This window comes from Chaetura pelagica, unplaced genomic scaffold (genome assembly GCF_000747805.2).
Source record: "Chaetura pelagica isolate M959 unplaced genomic scaffold, ChaPel_1.0 scaffold3, whole genome shotgun sequence".
NCBI lineage: Eukaryota > Metazoa > Chordata > Aves > Apodiformes > Apodidae > Chaetura > Chaetura pelagica.
This window is the reverse complement of record NW_009952974.1, coordinates 12995017-13004055: the sequence shown is the minus strand read 5'-3', so window position 1 is coordinate 13004055 and position 9039 is coordinate 12995017.

Here is a 9039-nt window from a genome sequence, read left to right as displayed (position 1 = left end):
GGGGGGGGGTGTGGGACGGGACCTGTGGAGTCATAAATCCTGCCAGGAAATCTGTTTAGCATGGGCTCCTCTCTCCATGGGTCCTGCCAGGAACTTGCTCCAGCATGAGCTTCCCATGGGGTCACAGCATCCTTGGAGTGTTGACTTGCTTCAGTGTGGGGTCCTCCATGAGCTGTAGGTGGATATTTGCACCACTGTAGACCTCTGTGGCCTGCACTGGGGACACAGTACCTCACCATGATCTTCATCATGGGCTGCAGGGGAATCTCTGCTGCAGTGCCTGGAGCACCTCCTCCCTCTCCTTCTTCACCTTGGTGCCTGTAGAGTTGTTCCACGAATTCTTATTCTCTTCTGCTGCTGTTGCTGGTCTTTTCTCCCCTTCTCGAATATGTTATCATAGAGGCACTAAAGGAGGCAGTGATGGGTTTGGCCTTGAAATGGTAGGTCCATCCTGAAAGTGACTGGCATTGGCTCTCTCGGATATTGGGGAAAGCTTCTAGCAGCTTCTCACAGGAGCCACCCCTATAGAACCCCTGATACTGAAACCTTGGCATGCAAACCCAAGACATTCTACCCGTTGCCTCTGTAAATCACATATTTAAGAGGTGCTATGTGTTGCTGGATGTTGTATGCAAATAAGCCACATGCTCATGCATGTGAGTTTGCATGACTTGCTCTATTGATCTCTTTATATGCATCTCTCTTTGGTCAGATGCTCCTCCTTGTTTTTCATGTGATCATACATCTTGTCTTTGATTTTAAGACCTCTGAGATAGGGAACGGATTTGACCAATTCCCAGTAGAATGCATTTTCTATTCCAATGGGATGAACTGATAAATCAAATTATAGCAATGTGGTGGTAAGGAAGGTATGGAAGTATGACTGTTTCAGTTTTAGAGAGAATGCAATTAATCTGAGGCCACAAAGACAGACCTACCATCAAATTCCTGTCTGCAGGTTGCATTTTCAAACCACCCTGGACTAATACTGCTTCAAAACTGAGAAAAAGATATTCCTTAAACATACAGTTTTTCCAGTCAATAGTTCTGGTGGCATCTTCAAACCTGAAATTCTTGAACAGCAACAGACATCCCTAAAATTTTGTTTCCTAAGCAACAAACTGCTTAGGAATATGGCTGAGCACTGGACTTGGTAGAATTACATCAGTGGTTGGACTCAAGGATCTCAAAGGTCTTTTCCAACCAGAACGATTCCATGATTCTGTGAAATCCCTTGGACCTTCCTACTATATTTGCAAATACAAGTTCTGCATTTCATCTTTATAAGTGGCTTAGGAGGGGAGAGAAAACTTTATTCTTGGCACACTTTAAATAGATTATTCTTAATTGAATTAACTAGTGTCCTCTGAGTATAAATGAGCAACCCGTGTTCTTGACTTAGTTTTAATTTCAAATTAGATGGTGCTTTTCAAAATGAAGCATCTTACTCTGAAGAGCTGCTGCATGCTTACACTTGCCACCTTAAGTGGAACCAGAGCAATATTTATTTCCTCATTTATTGGTTATCCTCTTCCTAGCAACTCTCTGCAGGATCAGTGTCTCCAAGTTTTATTAAGCTTCTTTTTTTTTCATTTGTGCATCCTCAAAAAAGTGTGCGTGCTGACTGGAGTCAAGAGGAAGACAAATTAACTTGAGCTGCTATAGGAAACTAGAAAATGAAGTGTTCCATAACTGAAAAACAGCTTGAGATGACTGGACAAGTTCCCTCTTTATTAATCTAAAATGTGCCAGTTGTTTAGCAGAACATCCCTGATAATGCGAGTGAATTGCAGGGTAAAACACAGTTGGATGTCATCATGTGCAGTACTTAAATGAGAACACTGAGGGATTTTGTGCTTCCAAGGGAAAGAATTGTCATTGTTGTCTTCTGGTGTGTGGTACTTTTAAAGTTCCCTGAGAAAGTTTCCTCCTAGGAGGAATAATGGAGTTTATGGTTGTTTACAGTAGAAGCTGTATGTGACTGCTCTTTTTTTGCTCAGACTGAAGGCTGTTATTCTTCTCATAAATGTGTTTATTCACTGTCTGCTCCCTAATCATTGAGACTGATAAAGGATTAAATAAACCATAGTAATGATACTACATGGTATATAATGTGGTATATAATACCACAGCATTTATAGCTTTCAAGGCTGTAACTTCTAAAAAAATTTTCTAAATTCTAAAATTCTAAAGCAAACAAAAAAAAAAAAAGTTGTGTCTTCACTTTCTTCCCTTTGTCTATACAGGAAGGATAAGATAAGGAAGTGTCCCATTGCCATTTCTTAGCCAGGGATGGATTTATGCCCTAGGAAGTGAGAACAATGACACACGCACATTAAAAATCACTCTGGATTAGCTAAAGGGCTAGTAGGTGCAACCCTGGGTCCAGTCTTGCCCTTGATGTTAGGTTGCTGGAGGGGATCAGCTCTGAGAGGACACCAGTGGAGCAGGATTGCTCCAGGCAAGGTCAGGACAGTGTTTCCTGGGCTCTCCTCCTGTCTGTTTTTCATTAGGCTTCTGGAGGTGCTTCCCCTTTTCTCTGGTGGAGACTACTGATGTTTTGAAATTGCCATCCTGAAGGTAGGATCATATTTCATTCTGCTCTAAAGCTCCAGTGCCCTTGACATCTTTCTTCAGAAGTTCTGTAGAGTTGCTGTGGTGTGACTACCAGGGAGGAAAAATCCCAGAGTAACAACAGACATGTTTGATGCAATAAATCTCAGTTCTGTCCAGTGAAATTGTCACAAATTGCAGTCTCACATCTCTGTATTTAACTTAGATATCTTCAGGTCCTGGTTTCTTCCTTTCTCAGCAGAGCACATGACCCCTGGTGTCACTGTCATTTTTCTGTCATGTGCATCAGCGCAGGGTCTCAGACCCTGTCATTAGGGAACCCTGTCTGGTATAAGGGCAAGCATAAAACGGGATTTTTTTTTAATGGTTCTTGAGGATAGAATTATGGAAATGGCCTCAGGGGCAATCAAACTTCTTCAAAACCAGAATTCCCAAGAGCAATATATTCGAACTTGAGAGAGCAGTCCTTGTTCCCTTTAGCAGCAAAAAGCCCAAAGTTAAATATGTCACAAAGTTTACTTAAATCCCAGCTATTAACATCGTGAAACCTCAAGTAGGTACAAACAGCGGGTATAACAGCTGGTGTAGCTGAGCCCCTGCTGGGAGGACGTGCCTCCAGGGAAGCAGGTGAGGAAGCTCCTCAGAGTGGCACAGCGTGTGGGGTGCTTGGAAGCACTGCTGGTGAGAGGTGGGCAGGAACAGCTCACAATTCACCCTCCCTGAGGGACTGAGCTGGGACACGCTGGCTCTGCTGGGATGTGGCCCACAGACCACCTGGAAGCCTTGGGCTCTAACAAAATGCCTGTGACTAATCCTGCCTCCCCTAAGGGGCCCATGCTGTTACCTCCTCTTACTCTGGGCCAGCCATAATTTTTCAGGCTGAGCAGGAGAGTTTTAGGAGGCCATTTTCCTCTGCATGGTTCTCTTAGGATGCTGCTGCAGGAGACTCAGCTGGCTTCACTGGGTAGGCTAGAAATTGGACTGTAAGGCATTTCTGCTCTGTTTGCAGCAACTTTTCAGACATCCATGCTTCAAAATACACAGAGTTGGGTTTTTCTGTTACATACAGGTAACACCCTCAGAACCATAAGCCATATACTTGGCTATACATTTAATTACTCTGTTCTCTACTGAGTACCCGGCCTTTTGCTACTGGGAGAGGCATGAAGAAACTTAAGCAGGCAGAGCAGGATACAGACAGCTGATTACAAGTTTAGTTATATTATTGTGTGGAACTTCTGCTAATAAGGGAGCCTGGTGTTAGGCTGTTTCAGGCCAGAACATCATACAACTGCTTCCACTCCAAATCTCAACCTGCAGATCTAGGGGCTTATCCTGATTGCCAGTTCCTAAGTGTGTTATGGGAACTTGCATAGCCAAAGCATGAGAAACCCAGCTCCTTCTATTTGTCTGTGTGTGGGGACAACAGGGTGTCCCCACGCCCTTGTGAGGTAGAAGTGTTGCTTTGTATCCTCTGAGTATAGTCTCCTACTTGCTGCTTGGCTTCAGCATTTGATGAAACCAACTTATGGTGATTGGCAACAGCAGGCATTTTGTTTCTAGATCAGCAGTTTATCTCTAGACCAGGTAAACTATGACTAACCGTTGCTTTCAGTCAGGTTTAGCATGGTCTAAGAGTTGTTAATCCCAGGTCTGCAAGACAAAAATTCCTGCTCAAAACAGCTGGCTTCATCCTGGCTCAAACCAGGACAACAGCATTGAATTAGTTCCATGCTAAGAGCCATCACAAAGTAGGCAGATTGTGAATGAGGATTTTAACTGTTCTTTGATCCTTTTAGACCAGGGCCAACACTGGGCATGGTGGCATGAGAAATCTCTCTTGGATGTGTCCCATGCCCTACGTGTCCCGTTACATGTGAGTGAGATGTAGGATCTTTCAATTTGGGCTGAAATTTTCACTGTCTAAAGAACAGAGACCTTTAGCCTCCAAGGCTGTTATCTGGATGTTTTCCATGGACCCTGCAATTCTCTGTTACTTTAAGTACTGCTCTCCTAATTCACAGTAATAGACTCTCCTAATTCATAGTAATGGCATATATAATTAAATGAGAATGTGGCATACATGCTCATATACTGAGCCTCCCTTTCTTCTGTTTATTCTTGGGAGAATATTGTTTTCAATAAATACTAATGGAAGAAAAACACATGATCTGATCTTATACATGATCTGATCTTGCTCATCTTACTCAGGCGCAGTTCCAATCAGTATGGGATTGCTGGCACTGGTACCTAAGCAATGAATAAACGATCTCATCCATTATGCAGCAGAGAGGATGCTTCTGTTTTATAATTGCCCAGCAAGTATGCACAGACTCTGATCTGTGGCTATATTTGGCATGTAGATATTCCTGATGTAGAATATACCACCCATGGGAAGAATGCAAGAAATGGACTAAAGTTCCCAATGGTTGGAACTTACTTTCCCTTTAGAAAAACAAAAGGCAAAAGGGCATTAACTTTGCATAAGATGCCCCTACTATAAAATGGTGCACAGCTCTATTTTTTCTTTTTCCTAGCTGTTATCTTGTTTATAGCTAGCTCCCTTTCTATGCACCACCTAATCACAAGTTTTCAGTCCTTCCAGCACAAAGATTCAGAATGTAAAGGGGAAATAGACTAAACAGAAGTAACAGCTTGGATCTGTATGGCCCGTGTCAGATGAAAAATTGCTCTTGTCAATGCATACTGGTTTTGTGGCTTTAAAATGTGTGTGTGTTGTGGTAGGTTGTGATTTCTAAGGTGTAGATTTGTTTAGCATTGTTCATGTGTACTTATATGTAAATCTGTATATGTACCCAAATGCTGATGAGAAGTTTGAATATGAAGTATTATTCAGATTAAGTGTGGTCTTTTAAAAACAGTTGATGTTTTCTACTGAAATAATCAAAGATATGAAAATTCTTAATCAAATTTTTCATGCCTGAAACTCTTTGAACTTTGACTCATACTAACAGCTAATAACAAATTGCTTAATAATCACTTTTAATATCACCATCATAGAAATGCTCATATATTGAAAAAGGCACTTGAAGACTAGAAATGCCATTGGTAAAGTGTAACAAACACTGCTCTAGAAAAACAGCTAGGTACTTTTTACTGGGCAAAAAGTGTTGAAAATACTCTTTGGAAAGATAGCATAGTTGTTTCTTATCTTGGTGGACTAGTTGAGTAATTCCATATTCTTTGATCAGGTCAAAGAGAAACTGTATCTCAAGTTTATGGTATTTTTAAATTTTTAAAAAGCTGCAAAATAAGAAATTAGGTTTTATGTGAAATTAAGTATTTTAAGAAATGACCAATGCTGTTCCTTTTAATAAAACCTCATTTTTGGCTGCTAAGAATGTATTTAGGTTATCAGAAATATCTATAATAAAATAAAGAGACTTCCACAGAGTTCTCTTTTTAGAAATATAGTTTATTATATATATATATGATATTATTTTATATATACATATGATATATGTCATAATATTTGTGCAGTTCAATGTCTGTGTTGTTGGGGCAGAGAGGACAAGTAACTTTCTGAGCAAGGTTTGTCAGCTCAGAAGTTCTGGTTCAAGTCAAGAAATTGGAAGGTATTTCTAGGCATATTACATTTTCTTATGTTTTTTGTTGGCTTTTGTTTATGTGGCTGTCCTCTGAACAGGTAACCTGTGGTTAAAACCAAAGGGGTAGCTGAAATTGTAATGTCTCATACACATGTAGCTGTGCAAAGGGTTTTGTCCCAGAGTTTGTTGGTTTTTTTCCTGGTTTCAGACAGGACTGGAGTAGGCTGAGTACTCTTTGTCTTCCATGCACACGTGATCGCAGAGGGGAAATTTGCCAGAAAATGTCTGACCATCAAATTTTGTTCACATCCTGGATGAGGGACAAGACAGATTCTCTGTTTTATCTGGTATGATTTTCCCATCCCCAAGGAATGTGTTAGTATTTCATAGTTCTGAGGGAATGTAGTGGGCAGCATTAAATATTTACGTCTCTCTACAAAGTCACAGGGATGCCACCAGGATACCTAGCTCTACATCACACATGCTCTAATTCACCCCAAACACCCACTGTTTACTAATCTTCAGCCCCCGTCTGTGCTGATAATGAGCAAGAGGAAATGGAAACAGCAGGGATTATATGCTACTGAGAAGTCCCAGTTTCCATGCCTGGTTGTAATTCTTTCAGCAAACTCTTGCCGACTGTGCTCCTGCTTTGAAGTTTGAACACCTCTCTATTAGTGCTTGGCTCTGGTGATTTGGAAAACAGATTTGGGCTTCTTTTTTTTTTTGAGTTCCATATCAGCAGCTCTACACAAGGGCTTACCCTTGCACTCACACATGTTGTGCCCGCTTGAGGTCAGGAGCAGTATGGATTGTTTTGCCAAATCACTGAGATGTTAATTGCTTGTATTTGCTGGTGACAGGTACCAGATAGAAAACAGTCCCTGCCATATCCACTGTTCTGTGGAATAGTGTGTGAGTCTCAGCCATATTGGTGAAAGGGGTGAGTTTCCATATAATTAATAAACAGGGCCCATTTTTATAAGGCAAGTAGTGTGTGTGGGTTTTGAATGCTGGGATTCAGCATGACCCGCTAGCCTGGATCACCCTGTCCAGTATGCTCAAACGTGTGGATGTAGGGCCATGTATGTTTCTAAAAAAAACCTCAGAGACTATGATTGCCTTTTTCTCCCCATAGCACAGGACAGCGAAGTATTTGTGTAAAGGGCTTTACAGCTGTGTCTATGAACATCCCTGTGTAGCTTAGCTGTCAGGCCACTGTGCAGCTTGTTATTGCTGCCAGGGTGGTCCTTTATCCATAAATCAAATGCTGTTTGATCTCATGGCAAGTGAGGGAAAGTAAATTTATAGTCTTAAAAACAATGTGTGCCATCTGTAGGGTTACTGGCACATGTCTTCGTTAGGTACCCATGTGTACACAAGGAAGAGCTTCAGGTGTGTTTTCCATTCAGAAGATAAATAAATAGGTTTGTCTTGTATATAAGTTCAAGGTGACATACAGCAGTAGTTAAAAGCAGATTACTGCTGAAAATCCCATTGAGGTTTCAGTCCTCCAGAAGGTGCCAGTCAACAGATTCCTCATCTGTGACAAGGATGTAGAAATAAGCGGTTTGTTTACAGAGGACAGAATTTATCAGGCTTCAGATGTTTCCCTTCAGATCTTAATGGCCTGTGGTCAGAGCCGACAGATCCTCTGGTGTCAGTGGTGGCTCAGCTGCGTGAGGGCTCTGTGGACACAGCAAGTCCCCCCAGTGACACACAGCTGCCTTCCCTGTCCCTGCCGTGCCTCTGTGGCCCCGCCGAGGTGCAGCTTCCCTCTGGACTCAGCTGGAGCAAAGCCCTGGGAAGCTGCTTTCCTTGGGCATCGCTTCAAAGCAGCTGTGAGACTGCTGTGAGTTACCTGCCGGGCGAACAAATTCCTGTCTTGAAGGATGTGGAGTATCTGGACAGATATAACACTGCATTTTCCCCACCAGCTACTCCAAGCACAGCTCTGGCACAGTCCAATATACGCAGCTAGATCCTCGCACAGCATCTGACACATTAAAAGTGACTTTGAAAACACAGCCCTTTCTTAAAATGAAGAGACATAACCCATCTCTTGCGAGGGCTGAGAGTCAGTGGGTGAGCAGGCAGGGAGGATAAAGCAGCAGTGTGCTGAGAGCAAACATGGCACTTCCTGAACTCTTCAACTTCCCCTCGGCGCCTCTGAAGCTCGGGGTCCAGCGTATCGTGTCTCTGCACACTTAGCGAGGGGAAAATGCTTCAGCTGCCTGCATCTCACTGTGCTCTCAAGCATCTTCCAGTGTAAATAATACCTTGGCCATTTGGCACCAGACTTTAAATAGAGACAGAGCATGTGCCTCTGTGGGCATGTGTTTGCACACACACTCCTGCTGCAGCCGCAGAATCTCAGACGTACGTGCACAAGCGGGCACCCAAAGAGACTCTGATGCAAAAGCCTCCATTTTGTGAATTAGTCTTTTTTCAGTCATGCACGTGTTTCCTTTTCTGTGGGTATCCTCTGTACCTTTACACTTAAAATATTTGCATTTCTTATTAGATGAGTGTGAATTGTTCAATACTTAACTGCTGATGTTCCTTGAATTGGAAAGGTTTGTGCTGTCTCTCCGTATTAGCCTGAACAGATCCCCTCCTTTCTTGAGCTTGTCCCTTTATCCAGCGACATTTTATACTGTGTCTGCCAACTTCCAGGGGAGCTGGGATTATCCTTGCACAGTCGCTCTTGCAAAAGTGCAGAACTTGGCAGCCAGTGACCCCAGCAGCAGGCACGTGCTGCTCTCTGAAATCCTGTTGTTTGGTGCTGCTTCTTTACCAGAGGTCACCTGTTGTTTGGTGCTGCTTCTTTACCAGAGGTAAAGAGGTACTCCTACATCCCTGTGGGTAGAAGGGATCCTTGAAACCATTGCCACTC